The sequence below is a fragment of the Crocodylus porosus genome, unplaced genomic scaffold (assembly GCF_001723895.1).
Source record: "Crocodylus porosus isolate Cpor-Errol unplaced genomic scaffold, CroPor_comp1, whole genome shotgun sequence".
NCBI classification, from domain to species: domain Eukaryota; kingdom Metazoa; phylum Chordata; order Crocodylia; family Crocodylidae; genus Crocodylus; species Crocodylus porosus.
Genome location: NW_017728906.1, coordinates 33,970,658 through 33,989,155, shown reverse-complemented (window position 1 = coordinate 33,989,155; position 18,498 = coordinate 33,970,658). Strand labels below are relative to the sequence as shown.

Below are 18,498 nucleotides of genomic sequence, written 5' to 3'. Positions count from 1 at the left end.
GGCTAGGGTCTGGAACCAAGTTCCAAGAGAAGTGGTGCTGGCTCCTACCCTGGGGGTCTTTAGGACAAGGCTAGACAATCACTTTGCTGGGGTCGTTTGACCCCAGTACTCTTTCCTGCCATGCCAGGGGGTCGGACTTGATGATCTGCTCAGGTCCCTTCCAACCCTACTAACTATGAAACTATGAATAAACCCAGTGATGAGGACACTCCTCTGGGAGGGGGAAAAGGACCTGGCTTCTGACTCTTCAGTGCTGGCTTGCAAAGTCATGCTCAGTTTCATTACTTTCTCTCTCTGTCCCCATTAATTTTGCATTCTTCTCTAAACCCAGGCCCATGGGTGGATCCAAAGGGGGGTTGCAGTGTTATGGCTGCACCTGTCTTTTGGATTGGACTTCACTTCTGTGACTTGTGGGAACTTCTGGAGACTTTTTAAAAGCCCCCAAAACATGTAAGAATATCCACCTTTCCCTTCATGCTCAAAGGCATGCCCCTTCTCCTCTCCCCTTCCCTCCCCCCACATCTGCCTACCATCACTGCTTCCCTGCTTTTTGGGGGCGGAGGAAGCTTCCAAGCTACTCCTGCCCACTACGGCCAGTTATGTGGGGGCTAGAGTCAGCTGTGGATGGGGGCAGTGGCAGCAGTAATGGGTTGGGGGAGGTTATGGAAAATATGGAAAAAAGTTAGCAGTTATGCAGGGGTGGCCAAAATACAGCCCACAGGCCAGATGTGGCCCTCCAGTTCATTGTATCCAGCCTGCAGCTGCTCCCATAGCACTCTGCATGGGGCCGAGCCTTGCCTGCTTCCACCTGGGGCAGCCCATGTTACGCTCCTACCTGTGCCTCCTAATGGCCTTGGCCCTGGCCAGTGCACACAGCTTCCCGGTGGGGCTACTCTCAGTGTGGCTGCAGCTGCCCAGGTACTTCCTAGCTTCCCTTGTCTCCAGAAGCTGCTTCTCCTCCTTTTGCACTGCTCCAGGCACCAAGTATCATGGAGAAGTGTGGCAGCCAGCCATAGAGACGTGTGCTGGGCACCATGCCCAGAAAGTAGTGGGAGGAAGAGGGTTCAGCTGAGTGCTTCTGCTTTTGCATGTAGGAGTCCAGCTCCAGCTCCTGACCGCCTTCCACCCAGTCCACCCACCAGTGATAAGCTGCTGCCTGTGGGCAGCTGAGTGGGTGGAAGGTGGCCAGGAGCTGGAGCTGGACTCCTGCATGCTGGGGCAGAAGTACCCAGCTGAACCCTCCTCCCCTCACAACTTTCTGAGCATGGTGCCCAGCACATGTCTCCATGGTTGGCTGCCACACTTCTCCATGATAGCCTGGGGCAGTTCATCAGGGGCAAAAGGAGGAGAAGCAGAGTGGAAGGCGGCCAGGAGCTGGAGCCCCACACATTGAGGCAGGAGCCACCTGACTGCAGCTTTTCCCCACCTGGCTGGATGCATGGTGCCTAGTGCTTGTCCCTTTGACTTTGCTATGTTACCTGCTGCCTGGAGTGGCACTGCAGGGCAAGAGGAGGAAGAGGAGCTGCTGGAGGTAGGGGGAGCAGCCATCCCACCGGGAAGCTGTGTGTTCTGGCCAGGGCTTGGGTGATGCTGTTTGATGGGCATGGGGCGGATGCAGGCAGGACAATGGCACAGGCGACTCTGAGCGGGCAGGGCTCGCCCCCCATGAGGAGTGCTGCAGGGGCAGCTGCAGGCCAGGTGGGAGGGGGGAGGGAGGGAGGATCTCACCTGCACTGTACCACCTGAGCAAGCTCTGCTACATGTGCTCCCTTCCCTCTTCCCTCCCCACTCTGTTCCCGACTGGCTCCCAGGACCTAGCACATGGGTTGGCTGCCCCATACACGCAATCCCCTAGACACATCTCCCTCCCCCCCAACACACATAATATACAAGAGTAATACTTTACTTTGAGCTATTATGCAATTGCTTCTATATACACACTACTCAAAAAAACAAAATCAGGAGGAAAAATTGTTTTCTGAAATAAAATTGAAACATGTTATAGTAGATGTTTGATTTTTACTATATTATTTGTTTTTCTATCTATAATTTCCTAAAATGATACTTTCTGAAAGATTTTGTGTGTGTGGCCCTCAACAGGTCAGCAAAACTCATTAAGTGGCACTCCAGCCAAAATAATTGCCCAACCTTGGATGCCTCTAGGACCCTTATGTAATACTGGAATTGTTTAGCATTTTTCTCAGTGGTCTGGACAAGGGGGCAATGTCTCTTTAGTACACAGAACTAGTGATCTCCTTCCATTTTTAAAATTAATCTCTACTTTTTGTTTTCTATCTGTGGACCAATTTATTTCAAATAAAAATTTGGAAGGTGCCCATACATAACTAGTTCTCCTTTATCTGCTTTTTAGTAGCTGAAAGAGATAGCAAACTGACAAAGTGTGACATTCCTCTACAGCAGGGGTGGGCAAAATATGGCCTGTGGGCCAGATGCAGCCCATGAGGCCTTTCTATCTGGCCTGTGGGGCCCTTAAAAAATTTAGAAAATTAATATTTCTCTGCCCTTGACTCCTGTCAAAAATGACAGGAACCAAGGGCAGTAGGATGCAAGGGAAGCTCAGCAGGCTCCCACAACAGTGGGGTCCACCTGGCCTAGCCCCCCCAGCTGGAAGCCCCACCAGGGGCTTCTATCCTGAGACCACATGGCTGCCCCATGCTGGAACCACAGGTAAGGGGGAAGGGGGGGGGAAGACCTCGGGTAGGGAAGGAGCCCATGGAAATGTGGCCCGGGGAAAAGCTGAGTACAGAGATGGGGGGAAAACAGCCCCTTGCATGCTCTGTGGCTGATGGCCCATGCTTGCGGCCTGCGCTGGACAGCCCTGCATGGGCTGCAAGTTCCTGCAGCAGGGAGTGCCAGCCATGGAGTTGGGGAGGGGCCGCTTTTCCTCCCCCCATGCTCAACTTTGCCCCAGGCTCCTTTCCTGCTCCTTTCAGCATGGAGAAAAGCAGCCCTTTCTTGCTCCGTGGCTGGTGATCCCTGCTGCAGTCGCTCACAGCCTGTGTGGGGCTGTCTGGAGCAGGCACAGGCAGCCCCACATGGGCTGCAAGTGGCTGCAGCACGGGGTGCCAGACATGGGGCAGGTGAGGGGCTGCTTTCCCCCCCCTGTACTCAGCACCACCTTGTAACCCGGTCCTACTGCCAGTCTGGGCCCTGAGCTGGCTCCAGGCTTGCCTGTTGGGGCTGCACATGGCAACAGCAGCTGTGGCCCCCCTGCTTGTCATGCCGGGCAGTATTTGCCATCACTGCCTGTGGGCTGCCAGTGCGCTCTGGGTGGGCAGCAGCAGCCAACACTGCCCAGCGTGGGAAGTTGTGGGGGCTGCAGCTGTTGCTGCCATGTGCAGCCCTGACGGGCAAGCCCAGAGCCAGTGGGGCCCAGGTTGGCAGTGGGGGCGAGTTACAAGCTGGTGCTGAGCACAGGGAAAAGTGGCTCCTTGCTCGCCCCATGGCCAGTGCCCTGCGCTGTAGCCACTTGCAGTCCACGTGGGGCTGCTCGTGCCTGCTCCAGACAGCCCCGCATGGGCTGTGAGTGCCTGCAGCAGGGAGTGCTGGCCACGGGGCGGGCAGGAGCCATTTTCCCCCACGTTTAGCACCAGCTTCTTCCTTGCCAGTGAACAGGGGGTCAGGTCTGTATGCTGCCCTCTGCCTGTACCGCAGGGCTGGGGGGCACTGGGAGTGAGCAGGTGTGGGAGCCAGTGGGCGCACAGGGCCCACACCAGGGTCCTGGGGCCTATGACGGCGGGGCCCAGAGCAGGGACCTTGGGGTCCCAGCCGGCAGGGGCTCTATGGAGCCAAGCCAGCACCCGCCTTTTCCTGCTGGTGCAGCCCAGCCTGCCTCCACAGACCCCTGCCAGCCTGTGCCCCACTTTGGGCCCCAGCAGTGCTGGCCCTGGGATATTGGTCCCAAGATAGTGACCAGGTGGTGGGGCACCTGTCAAGGGGTGGGGCTACCCATGCGGCTCTCAACAGCTTGCCAAAACTGGGTAAGTGGCCCTCCACACAAAATAATTGCCTGCCCCCGCTCTACAGAGCTGGTTTATCATTATCAGAGTATTTTCTCATTAGATATTACATTGATGGGCAACATATTTTGGAACTAGATAGATAGATAAAAATAGGTACTTTGTATTTCTAACCTTAATTGCATATTCATCCAATTTACCAAATAAGATAGAAAGACTAATTGGCTTGTAATTCTCAGCATACTCCCAAATGCTAGTACAGCATTGACTAATCTCCAGCCTTCAGATATAGTAGCTATTTTTAATGATAGATTAAGTAGTTTTGCTAGTAGCTTTGCTGTTTCATTCTTAATTCACTGTGGGGCTTTTAGTTGGAACCTCCCTCTTCCTAGTAACTTGTTGCAATGCAAATGATCAATTTGTTTCAGAGCGTCTTCTGACTCCTGCAATGCCTTATCTATATTACCTGCAAACAGTAGCTCTGGGGGAACTATCTCCTCAAACTGTTTTGCAGCAAAGACTGATTCAATATGTCATTTAACTTTTCTACAATGTTCTTATTCTCCATGACTTAGTCCTTTTATTCTTCAGTGTGAAGTCGATTTACAGACTCTGACTTTCCCTTTCCAATATAGTTAAAGACAATTATTTTTATTTTCATTTGTTTGTTCATCTTTGTCTCTGACTGTTTGCTCTTCAAGGTTCCCTAGCAGCCTTCTACTAATTTCCATCTTACATTTCATATTGCTTTGCTATGAAGGCATCACAAATGTACAATACACACTTGATAAGTGTTTATTCCCTGACACATTTTCAGTCTCTTAATACTCTAAATTAGAATTTCTTTTCTTTCTCAAAACAAACTGCATAAAGGGATTTGAGTAGCAATAATTTCTTTTAAAAATTCAGGATGGCTTTGTATATTTCATAAGTTTCTTTCTATTATTCTAAATAACTCTCAATGTGACTGGCTGAAGATTGCATTTGTCACTTTCCTGGGTGTTAGAGGTCTATTAACATGCAAATTAGCAGTTCATATTTTCTTGGAGCAGAGCTTTTTAACATATTAATGATTAATTTGTACTAGTGGCCCATTTTTACTCATAGGAAAATACAGGTTTTGGTTACATCTCAAGCACAGAATGCCTGAATAAAAATCAGATTCAGTGAAAGCAGAGAAAATTAATATTGGACAGACTGGTTATCTGCCAGTGACCACAGAGAGCAGAGGCATACATAGAAACAATATGACTGCAGGAGATGAATGGACCAAGGAAGCCAAATCTTGAATCCCAGCAGCACAAAGAGTTATTTATATTATTAGTAAGTAAGGGAAATGGTGCTAGAAGATAGAGTTAGCTCTGAATGTACAGAAGTTGCTGATGCTCTGTAAGTCAGGTTTGCTTTGCTAGCGCGGGCCAGTCATTCTCTGCAACAGTGTCCTCTTGATTTTATAGACTGCTGGGGAAATACAGTCTGTGTGTTTCAAATACTGTAGCAACAAAGTAAAAAACAGATTCAAATTAGTTATCTAGAGCCTGAGTCTTGATGGATGAAATTTTGCATTTTCCAATTTAAACCAGTTGAAGATCAGGCTGTGGGGAAGGAGAAAACAGAAATAATCCTGAGAGCAAGGACTAGGATTTCTCTTTCTCAGCTGAAAGCCCGTATCACAGAGCCACAGACATGCCTGTCCTGCCTTGCTTGTTCTCTTCTAACTTTGTGAATCTTGCATTCTCAGCTAGATGGCCCAGTTCTAGCTGGAGTAGTGGAGAGTATCCCTATGCCAGTCTACTGCACAGTCAGCAGTTAGAGCACTCTATGGAGAAGTGGGCCTGCAGGCCTCCTAGTGGGGCAGAAACTTTGGCAGTGGGATGAATGGTGGCACAATTAACTGTCATGGCTCCTAGAGCCATAGCAGCTGTCACGTGTCCCACTGTATGATTCCTGGCCCTGTAGGCAACCTATGGGCCAAATGACATGATGCCATAAATACTCCATAGCTCAAGGGGCTGGAAATTTGGTGGCAGGGTGGGCAGTGTTACTGTTCATTTACATGACTCTCAGACTTGTGGTAATTAAGCCTTCAACTTTATGGGGGAGTGTCCCACAGTTCTTCCATTCTTAGACTATGGTGTTAGGCTACACTACCCTGGGCATGTCTACATGTGCATTTAAGCATGACTAAATTTAATGTGCATTAAGTGATTTTTGACAGGTGTCTACATGTGCAGGGACTTGGCACTAAAGTTAGTGCACTTGGCCTTGCAGCCCTGCCATGTGCCCCAGTGGTTGGGCAGACCTGGCACTAAAGTTAGTGCCGGACTGTATCTACACATGCATTAATGTGCTTTAACTAGTAGCACCTCAATTTGATACCTGCATTCAAATTTAGGCACAATTAGCCTAATTTAATCATTTTTAATGTGCAGTAAGGGCATACATGTGTAGGCATGTACCACTAATGCACATTAAGTTAGGCTAATAAGCATTAATGCATCTCCTGTAGATGCACCCCCTGTGTACCATAAACATGGGTATGCTTACCCCCAGCAGGTGCTAAGAGACTTGGTACTTGTGTTTTTGTTTGTGAGAGCTGTAGCTAGTGAGGAATGTGGTGACCAAAAACAACCTTCTTAAGAAGAAAAGGAAAATTGAGAGCTGGAAGAATTGTAGACTAGTTAGCCTAACTTCAATACCTGAGAAGTTACTAGAGCAAATTATAAAAAACATCTGAGGGTGAAAAGACTGCTCACTAACAGCCAGCATAGATTTGTTTAGAATAAATCATTCCAAATCTTCTTGATCTTTTTCTTTGACGAGGTAACTAGTTGGGTGCATCAGTAACCTCAAGCAAAAGATAATTGAAAATGAATCAGTTTCAGAATGGCAGGAAGTTTCAAGTGGAGTTCCACAGGCATCCTGTACCTGCTGCTGTTTAACATATTTATTAATGATCTGGATGCCAGACTAGAGAGTCTCCTGATCAAGTTTACACATGACATGAATCTGGGAAGGACTGCAAACATTTTGGAGAACAGGAGTAAAATTCAAAAGAGTCTTGACAGATTGGAGAGCTGGGTTAGAGACAACAAGTTGGAGTTAAAAGCAGAGAAATGTAAGGTGCTGCCTCCAAGGAAGAATAACCACATGGACAAATACAGAATTGGAGATAACTAGCTGTGTAGCAGAATTGCTGAGAAGTATCTGGGGGTTTTGGTGGATCACAGAGTCAGCATGAGATAGCAGTGTGATATGCTCACAAAAATGTCTAATGTAATTTTGGACAGCATCAATAGAAGAATTAGGTGCAAGACAAGGGGAGGTGATATTACTGGCACTAATTAGGCCTCAGCTAGAGTACTGTGTATAGTTCTGGGCTCCAAATTATAAGATGTGGAGAAACTGGAAGGGGTCCAGAGACAGGCAACCGTAAACATTAAGGGGTTGAAAGGCAAACTGTATGAGGAAAGTTTGGGAGAACTAGGTAGCTAGGGACAGAAATTACACCTAAACTGGTATAAGTAATTGGAAACCAGTTCAAATCTGTAACACAACAGAAGTTCAGTGCACATAAACCACTTTCAAAATAGTTGAAACTGGTTTAAGATAAACTTCGATGGATACAGTTTCAGACCTAACTGACTTAGGTTAAATTGGTTTATTAAACTTCTCTACCAGATCCCCTCCAGATTCAAGTGAATCACAGTCCCTCCAGATCCCAGGATGCTGTTCACTTCCCTTGCAACCTCCCCTCCCCGCTGCCCATCGCAGGGTGGGTGGGCTAGCCTTGGCCCCAGATAGACATCCAGTGGCTTATGCCAGAAGACCAGGGAGGTGTGTTTTAGCGGCCCCTGGCTTCTGGCATGAGCCACTGCAGGCATGTGGCTGCATTTCTGGAATTAAAAATTAATGTCTGTTCACTTACCAGTTCAATCTACTCAGCTTAGACTAACTCACACAGATTAAATCAATTCAGCCTTGGGCTTTTTGACTGTCTGTACTTAGCCAGTATGTTTAGCTTGGATAAAATGAGAGTGAGTGGGGACATGATAGAAGTTTTCTAATACGATATTTTCTTGCATACCATACATCCCTCCCAAGTAAGACACAAACCTTATTTTGGGGCAGGCATTATGAAGAAAAAAAGATTTATCCAGAGATATGGCCCTACAGAGCAGGAACAGACCAAGCCTTCAGCTAACTCACCCTCCTTTTCTTAGTCAGACAAAAGATACAGTTTTAACCCTTTCACAATTAAATTGTCACCAGCTCTTGGCTGCTTAGCCAAAAGCTGAAACAGTAGGTGCTGTTGAAGACTGGACTCCATGGGCAAATCTAAGATTGTAAAAAGAACTAAAAACAGTCTGCAGGGATGGCAAATAGAAGAATAGAAACAAGAAGTAGCTAACAGACAGCAAAACTTCTAAACAGACTATAGCTTGATTAGTGAATCAACCAGATAATTAAAAAGGAGAGAGGTCAGTAACACCTGTGGAGTACAGAGCAACTGGCAGGAATCAAGCAGTTTGCAATGAGTGATGAAGTCAACTGACTCCACCAGTGCTGCCGAACAGAAATGCCACTGCTGCTGCAGTTAGCTTTAAATTTGGGTGGAGCAGGAATCAAAACAGGCTGTGGCCACACTGGTCCTAAATCTGCCTCTGCTGGACTCAACCCTTCCCTCCATGTAGCTGCTGGAGGGAAGAGTAGGAAAGGTAGAATCAGTCATCTTATAGCATTTCAATGCTTCTATGCTGGGCAGAAAATCAACATGTGCCCCCTGTTTTGGAAGACACTTGCCAGGGTGGGGAGGAGTGAGGATGATACGTAAGTGTGTTTTTTGAAAGGCTGCCATAAAGAAGAGGAAGACCAGCTGTTTTCCCATGCCACAGGGTGCATGACTCAACAATTGTAGCAAAATAGGAAAAACCTACTTACTGTTAAGAATAGTAATGCAATGGCAGAGGCTGCTCAGGGAAGTTCTGGATTCTCCTTCACTGGAGGTTTTGAAGAGACCACTGGACACGCTCACTGATGGTAGGAAGGTGTGGGAGGGTTGTGTGACAGAGCCCTCAATTGCTCTACGAGCACTGGCCTTCTGCGGCTTAACAGTTTACAATATTACTATTATAAATGGTATTTTTTGACAGCTAAAAATGTGAGAAAACAGATTTTCACATAACCACGTGATGTCAGGAGTTCAGGTTTTAAGAACACCAGCAAATATGGCTGCACTCTCAGTAAAATCCCAATAGTACTAGGTATGGTGCACATAAAGATAAGCCAAAGAATTACAAGCTCTAGGTTTATTTCCTGTAGTGCACAACCCATGTAGGGCCAATATAACCTGAGTTTATTTGGAAAGAAGTCCTTCAATTAGAGTTTTTTCTGGAGAGGTTTGGGGGTGTATTACTTTTATTTTTAAAGTGTTTTGACATACCTGCATCTCTATATTAAGACACAGGTGTTTTATTACAGGCTGGATTGGGGCTTGTAAAGAAATATGTCCTTCACTGAAACCCACATCATTCATCATAAATGTAAGCAATTCTGTTTTTTTCACCTATGTGCTCTGCAGTATCCAGTCAGCTTTGCACATGGATGATGCAACACATTTGGAACATATATATGCCACCTCCTGCCAGACCTGTGAGTATTGCTCTGAAGCACATCCCACGTACTCGCTCCTATTTCATATGTACTAGTTCCTGAAAATAAGGCAATTTTGCTATCTTGCAGGAACACTGAGTGTGCACCAAGTCACCAAGTCTCTTCCCAGGGTCTTGGCCTAAGACACACCTATTAGCATGTATCAGCACTGCTTTAAGGCAGCTACATTCCTTTATTTTCTTGGGAGCCGGTGGGTGAATATTTCTGGGCAATGCTTAGAGCAAGCGTGGACATGTATCGGGTCCATCATGCCAACATAATGTTTGTGTTGATGATATTAGAGGAATCACAGATGCCAAGCAATCTGGTGGAACCCTGGCAAGCATCCATAACACTTGAAATGCTTGAAATGCCTCGCAAGTGCTTTGAAGGGTGAGCAGACAGACAAACATGCCCTTTGAAGCACCCTAAAAATGGTGGAAGCACTCCCAAAATAACCCTAAAGAAAGCAGTCATTTCTTTGAAGTGCTCCATTTTGCAGTGCTTCAGGTTACATGTGTATGTTCCACAGGCAAGCCCGGGACTCCTTCATTCCTTCAGCATCCCATAGTGCTCTGCTTTGTGGGGGGGGGGTAAGCAGAAAAGACTGTCAATGAGCACTCTTGTATCCTCTGCAGAGAGGTGGAGGCAAAGGCTGCAGGGGGGGAAGTGGAACACACAAGGGAACGCTCATTAACAGTTGGGTCCACTCCTCCTCTCTGATGGAGGGACGAGCCGCAGGATCCAGCAAGCTCCTCCTACCTGGAAAATATGCCCCTGCATGCAGCTGTAGTGATTTTCACGTGCCCCAATGAAGGGACCAGTTGTGGGGGATACATGTCTGTCCATAGCTGAAGCACTCCATTTGTGAAGCATTTAAAGCACTTCAAATGTTATGTGTGTCTCTACCTGAAGCCTCGGGGTCAAGGTCACACAAGGAGTCAATGGCAGGGCTGAGTCTTCCAGATTCCAGGCTGGCACTTAGCCACTGATCCTCCCCAGCCACCACCCCACTCCCCATTGCAGACATGCCTGTTGTGCTAACTAAAGTTTAGAAATGGAAGTCTCACAGATAGGTTAAAATTGTATTTGTACAAGAAACATAAAATCATAAGGCTTTTATGCCAAAAGGTGATTTTTTTCAGTGCGCAGAGAAGATGAAAGGAAAGAACTAAATCTCATGAGGAATAAAACCGCCAGTCAAGACTTTCTCTTATCAGTGGATTACGGCATTTGTTAATAGTAACTCTATTCTTAACGCCAAGAAGAAATTGCTATTCTAAACCCCTGAAATTTTCATGGTCCCTCAGGGTTTTCTTATACTCTTCATTTGCATTGCACAGGATCAGGTCCTTAGTGTAGGCTTTTTTGTAGGATATTCAATTGCTAGTTTCTAGCAGTGATTTAGCTTCATGAAAGAGCTGGATTAACATTGTGGCTAGGGACATGTATACAATGTGATAAAAATAAAGAGTAATTTTGCCTCCCTGCATGACCTCCAAACAGACCCGACTACTGCAAAATAGAGGGTTCATTTTAATATGTAACCGGTTACTGTTCCATATCTATGAAGATAAATGAATATAAACTAGAATCAAATTACTTACAATTAGTTTGAAAGTAAAATGACCTTTTTTGGCTTTGACACTAAGCCTATAGTCATCATTTTATTTAAAACAACCTGTTGCTCTCCCAAGTTTGCTGACATAAATTTACCTTAACTTTCTTGTCAAATGGTAACCAGTCAACATGAGGTCTTGAGTACAATTTTCAAACATACCAAAATGATAAATAATACCCGAGTGTCATTTTTAAAAATAACTCTTTAAAAGATTTTCAGAGGGACAATGGTATTAAGGAGACTAAATTTCACTGAAAGACAAAGGATTGAGTTATAGTCTCCTGCTTGTAGCTTTTGTCCTCCATGGCAGCCTCTGCCCCCCTTTTACCTTCTCCTCCTCTCCTCCCTCCCACTGCTTACTGTCAGGCATGGCTCTTGCTCTGCCAGAGCCAGAACCAGAACCAGAGGGTAAGCAGTGCCAGGGGTTTCAGGCATGGGGCGGGGGCAGGTTTTGGGGCATGCAGTCATCGGGATGCTTGACAGCACAGGGCAGGGGACAGGGATCAGGCTGCTTGTGTGATCTCCTGCCCCCCACTCCCTCCCACTGTAGTAGTGGAGGAGATGCATTTAAAGGTGACTTTCCAATAATTAGATTCTATACACAGAAAGTTATAACACATTTATAATTTTTTTAATGTATATATTTATTGGGGTTGTACTTAAATTCAAAGTAATTTGGGATCCAAGTAAATGCAATAGATTTTTAAATGGGTGCCACTCAATTCACAAAAATTATGGAGGGATGCCTTGAGTCTAAAAAGGCTGAGAACCACTGATCAATACTAAGAGTTTGGAACCGTTCAACTGTATCTCTGTAGCTATGCTGGCTCTAAAACTCAAATGTAGCTCAAAACTCCAATGCAGACGAGGACTAAATGAAAATAAATAAGCTGCTATCATCTCTAGAATCATTTCCATTATTTCCAAACATTTCTATAAGCACTCAGAGGCTGACTCTAGGCAGAATGGAAAAGTGGAAAACAAAATGAATCCTTCACTCCAGTAGCATAGAAACATACTGAACTACTGAGAAAGACTAAAAAAGACACTTAGGTAGAATTTTATTTTATGATTAGCTGTTGTGACAGAGCAGTTTGATATGTTCCACCAACCTGACAGTAATTTGTCAGACATGTTACAGACCTGTACTTCCCTTTTCATTTAGGATTAGATGCCCTATTTTCTTGACTACAATAAACTCCTGATTTGCAATTCTGAACTCAGCTAATTGCTTCAGAATTATTTTGAACTGGCCTACAGTTTGAGTGCCGGGCATGCACTAGCAGTGGTAATTTAATTTATGTGTCCATTTGTTACACAAGTAAAGATTCTTTCAGGCATTACTATTAGTGATTTTTTTTTTTTTGCCTCTAATACATATTTGAGCCCACATTCACAAGATATACTTTCATGAATAAAACATTAGTGAGCCAATTCTAATGTCTATTGGAACAAAGAAAACAAACATTGCCTTTGGGACACTGTATACAAAACAGAGACGCATTCAGCCTTGCACAAAAACTGCTTACACAACAACCGAAAAGTGCTTCCTGAGAAAAGTACTTAATTTCACAGGTGCTCTTAAAAATACCTTTGGAAAGCACTGTCTTGATTATCGACACGCTGAAATAAAGTCTCACCAGACTAGGCCAGGAATTTCTGGTAAACATCCAAATGAAAGTCCCTGCTACCTCTGCTCATAACGCTAAAAGGAAGAAATGTCAGCAATGATCAACAATAGGTTAATTTTTTTAAATAAACTGAGATTTTCATGAGGCTTAGCTGCTCTACATCCTATTGAATTTCAGTGACAACTGGGTACCTAGCTTCCTTAGGAAATTCCAGACACAGTCACAGCTTCCAAACTGTCAAAAACATTTGGTACTTAAAGGCAGGTAATTATATGGACACAAATTTATGATCATGTATTCCTAATCTCTTTTACTGGAAGATATGTCCATCTTAAATGGGAATCTAGGTCAAGTTCAAGGCCCTTGCAGGTCTGCTAGCTGACAGAGCTAACCTGCTTAAGGCATGAATCTTTGGCACACAAAAAAGAGCCTTTGTATTTAGCCACCTTTAATTCTCCAGGCCAAATGATCAGGCATACATTTACTGCTTGGTCAACTGGGGAGCAGGTTTTGGCATGAATTGAGAACAGAGCTCAAACCCATGCCATTGGAAGTGTTGTGAGCTGCCTTAATAGTCCTACCACTGTCCCTCCCTCCCTCCACCCCCTCCTGTCACAAACCCTGCCCCCCACCATCACTGTACTGGATGCCCCTCCACTGCTGCGCTCTTCCCCTTATCCCAGCGCTAACCTACCCTCCCCACTTGTTCTGGACTTACCTTCAGCTCCCCATGCAACACTTAGGACAGAGGCAGGAAGCAGAAGCCAGAGGGGAAACCTGGGGAGTCCAGGTGTCTTGTGAGCTAAGATCAAGTGTAGTCACTGCACTGGTCTGATACTCAAACCAAAATGCATTTAAAAATGGCACTGTGTAGTGGAGGGTGCACCCCTATTCAAATGCCAAATTGGACAGGACTCCCTACAAGAGCCTCATAGTTAGCTTCCCACTGGCCAGCTTCCAGTTGGAGGATCTCGGCTACACGCTGACTTCATGGAAATGGGAAACTCTTCCCTAGCTTGCTCCTGTGGCTGTATGGCTGAGGGCAAGTGAAACTCAGGGGCATCTGAACCCCAAGCCTCTGGGCTTGGGCCTGTATGTAGGATGCCAAAGGATTTGGAAGTATTTGAAGCTCCAGGCTGAAAAGTCTGGGATGGAAGATACTTGCCAGGGCCACACATGTATGGTTCTTTGAACTATTCAAAAGGATTTTGAACTGACCTGGCTAATTTGACCTGGAGCACAACACTTTTTCCAAAATATATATTTAAAAAAATTATTGCAGCCAGAATAATGTGGGGAGTGGTGGGCAGGCAGCAGCCCGGTGCTGCAACTTAACTTCTTACAGGCTGCAAGTAGCCCACAGGCTGGCAATTACATAGCCATGGACTATTTCCAGCTATCCCTAATTATCTGCATGGCCATGGCTGCTTGATGATAAGCAGCAGCACTTTCATTGCCCAGGAGGCTACTCAATAGGAAAGGATTTCTGACTAGCCCTGGGCTTCTGACTCCTTGATCCTGCTCGTTGGCGTCCCAATTTCATCCTTGTGCCTGATTTCTGTCTGTTAGTTCTTGCAGGTGGCAGGAGCCTCCTGACTCTGTGTGTTCCAGGTCTCTTGGCTCCCAACCCCACCTCCAACTTGCTCTTCATTGCAGTCCACCCCCCTGTCTTCTGACACTTGGGTCCTGGCTTGTGACTTTAGCTTGGCGATTGTCTATGTCCCAGTCTCTTAGTTACAGCTGCCAGCTCAGGATGCCTGGTTAGTCACTCTGATCTGGATCTCTGCTTCCTTGTGGCCGTACCCAGGGTGACTGCCTATATCTTGGCCCCTTGCAAACCTTGGCCTCCTAACCCTTCTAACCCCCAATTCTTTCTCAACAAGTCAGACATGCCTACTCCTTTGTGTTAACCACTTTGTAAAGACTTTAGGACCAGCTATACTCAAGCCAGAGGGAGAATGTTAGCCCAAACAGTGTTGTCAGATTTGAAAAATAGTTATATTTTACTGAAACTTCAGAATTATTGTATTTAATAACAATGTCTATTACAAAAAAATAGTAATGAAAATGGTTTTTGTCCTTAATGTATGATCACATTGTGATCATGTATTTTCTATTTTCAGTATTGTAAATAATATATTGATGATTCCAGTCTCTTGTCACCTGTGAAGTTTGAGTGTCCAATGCTCCTAGTGCTACATGTTTATGTTGAAAAGCAACCTTACATGTTACATGCATTCAACTCAGTTTGTGTGCATAAAGAATGAAATGGAGATAATTTATGGTTGTTTTAAAGTCAAAATATGTGACAAATGTGAACAAAAGTTCTAAAACTTGTTGGGCTCAGATTTTCTGGACTGAGTTCCACTTTTACTTACACTGAAGCTAATCTATTGTAACTCATTTGACCTCTATGGATTATTTGGCCCAGTACAGGTTTTAATCTAATACTCTCTGAAGTTAGTAGTAGTAGTTCATAAGGAAGACCCTTATAATAACTTCAGACAGCTTAAGATCAGGCATTATGTCCATACCTGATATTGACAAAGGGCAGCCATTTAAAATTTACATTTTTAACAGAACTGCTTTGAGGCAATAAAATAGCCAATGTGTTAATGACTAGCTAAATTCCACACTGAAGTGCTTTAAGCAATGAGTCATTAACCCAACCGCATATTTAACTTGGACAAGGGACCTATTGCATTTGTAATGAGCAAAACTAATTATGAAAGGGGGAAAAAGCCCCAAACACATACCAAGTAATAAGAAAACTTTCAAGGGTTTAAACAAGGACACTCTGTGAAATAAAAACAGAAGACAGCACAGATGATCCTGAAAGATCCTAAAGTGCTTCACTTAGAGCATCACACTGTAGTCAGTACCAAACATCTTGCACGTAATGGGAAACATGAAAGACAAGGAATTCTAGCCACAGATAGTGGGGAAAACATTCCTAAACTTTAAAAAGTACTATGGTGCCTTTAACATCTATACAGAGAAGACAGAACCTCTGTCCCAGAAAGTCCCAGCCAGAATAAAGTATGTAAGACTGTATTAAGGAGGAACAGGGAAGTCTAGACAGGAGAATAGTTCACTCATGGTGACTCATCCAGCATCAGTGATAGAGCAATGAATTGCTGCTGGCAGACCAAGATTACATTGATGCACTGAGCTGCTTCTTTCCCTTGTTTGTAGTTGCACAATAATAATTATTAAGGAGGCCAAATCTGCATTCAGATACATGTACAACTAATTTCTTCCAGTCAAGACAAATACTTCTGACTCCCAAAAGAATGATACGTCTTTCCTCTGAGGCCACAGTTAAGATTACATGTTTACACTGTGATAGAATCAGCATGTCAATTTGGCATTTTCTAGCTTTCATTGGAATAATTTGTTTTTTTCTTTTCTTTTTTGGACTCCTTACCCCCATTTTTATGCTGATTTGCTTTTGGGGAAATATATGGAGAGACCTAAACTAAGCATATTCTGGTCTGTTGCTATTTGCACTTTGGCATCTTACATACCAAAAGAGCATAAGGCCCAGAAAGACCTTGTTTGAAGGCAGCAAACTGGATTCCAACTCAGTAAATTTTTGCAGTTGATGGCTATCCTAGAAGGTTTTTTCATCCATAGATTCATAGACATTAGGGCTAGAAGGGACCTTGGAAGATCATCGAGTCCAGCCCCCTGCCCCAAGGGACAGGAAATCAGCTGGGGTCAAAGGATCTCAGCAAGATAAACGTCCAGTTGACTCTTGAAGGAATCCAGAGTAGATGCTTGAACCACGTCTGGGGGGAGTCTGTTCCTGGGGGCTTGGACTGTAAAGAAGTTCTTCCTTATGTCCAGCCTGAAATGGTCTTGGAGAAGTTTGTGATCGTTTGACCTTGTCATCCCATGGGGTGCTCTGGTAAACAAGCGTTCCCCCAGATCCTGATGTACACCCCTTATATACTCATAGGCAGCCACCAGCTCCCCTCTGAGCCTGTGCTTTTCCAGGCTGAAGAGTCCCATGGCTCTCAGCCTCTCACCATAAGGCCTGTTTTCCTGCCCTCTGACCATATGTGTGGCTCTCCTCTGCACTCTCTCAAGCTTCTCCTGAATTGTGGAGCCCAGAATTGGATACAGTACTCCAGCTGTGGCTTCACCAAGGCTGAGTACAGTGGGAAGATGACATCCTGGGATTTGCTAGAGAAATATCTATGGATGCAAGCCAGAGTTTTGCTCACTTTGCCAGCTGCAACATCACATTGGTGGCTCATATTCATCTTATGGTCAATCATGACCTCCAAGTCCCTTTCGGCCATGGTGCTAGCAAGCACTGCTGAGCCTATAAATGTGCTGCGGGTTTTTCTTCCCAAGGTGGAGTACTTTTCATTTTTCGGCGTTGAAGGCCATCAGGTTTTCATCTGCCCATTTTCTGAGCCTGTCAAGGTTGGCTTGGATCACTATCATGTCCTTGGGTGTGGACACTTTAACCCAAAGTTTGGTGTCATCAGCAAACTTGGCCAGTTTGCCTCTGAAGTTTGAAGGAGTTTGGGACCAGATTTAAATTGGTCCTGTAGATGCCTAAGGGTACAGACAGAAGTGACAATTTTTGCCCAATCTGGCCACAGAAAGCAGTTTATATCTGTGACCAAATTGACCAAATACAAGTGGATGACTGGAAAACAGCTTAAAAATGACCAACTGGGTGAACATTTGACCTCTCATTGTATGAGCTATCAGATAAAGAGGTTTCAAAATGTATTGTCTTTTGTAACTTGTGTCTGGGAGCTCCCAGCCTGTTGCTGTTTTTAGAATGGTAGGGGCTAAAGAGAGCAGAGGGAGTTCAGTTTGGGATTTTTCAGCTCCTTCTGGAGGATGTGGGGGGCTCCAATGCATCCACCCCACCCTTCAGCACCAGCTTGGGAGCCCCAAGAACAAGCTCCCTCCACTGCTTTTCTTCTGTCCCATTCTGAAAACACCAGGCACTGGCCGAGAGCCCTGGCCATTGCTATGGGAACCTGGCTGCGGGCAACTATATATGTGCCCAATGCCTGCTTCAACACATGCTAAGTTTCATGCATTGGCACAGATTTAATTACTCATTTGCTGGAGCCTGCTAATTAGCATGCTCCAGCAGCTTCAGCATCACATGTATTCAGCATTCCTATTCTTCAAAATGGTACTGGAGATGCTCCATCTGAAGCTTATTGAACACGCTTTAGTTAAAGCACCCCTGTTGCCATTTTGAAGCTTGGCAAGCTGAATACATGAGACACTGCAGGCACTTTAATTAGTGTGGCTCTTGGGAGCCACACTAATTGAAGTGCCCCCCTCACCCTGGAGCATGTGTAAAGACATCCTAATTCACCAGAGGGGCTCAATCTCAATCCTGCCTAATGAACACTAATAGCATTGAGTTCAGTACAAAGTGCCCATGGTTACTTCTTTCAAAAAACTGAGTAAAAGGGATGCACATCATCTACATCTTAGCCTACTGGTTTAAGTATCTACCTGGAATGGGAGACTCACAATAGGCTGTCAGCCTGAGGAGATTCAAACACGTCTCTTACCTCCCAGGAGAATGCCCTATCTACCAGGTTATAGAATAGGCTTCACATACCCTAGT

At 45.1% G+C, this 18,498-nt stretch overlaps 1 long non-coding RNA gene across 1 annotated transcript in view; it reads left to right on the top strand.

Moving 5' to 3' along the window:
* The window catches only part of LOC109305756, an 83,267-nt gene extending 72,994 nt beyond the window's left edge, over positions 1 to 10,273 (top strand). Inside the window, exons 3-5 of the long non-coding RNA XR_002099700.1 lie at positions 332 to 450; positions 9,462 to 9,632; positions 9,723 to 10,273. This is a non-coding gene — a long non-coding RNA (uncharacterized LOC109305756). The remainder of the gene's footprint in view (positions 1 to 331; positions 451 to 9,461; positions 9,633 to 9,722) is intronic.
* The last annotated feature ends 8,225 nt before the right edge of the window (positions 10,274 to 18,498 follow it).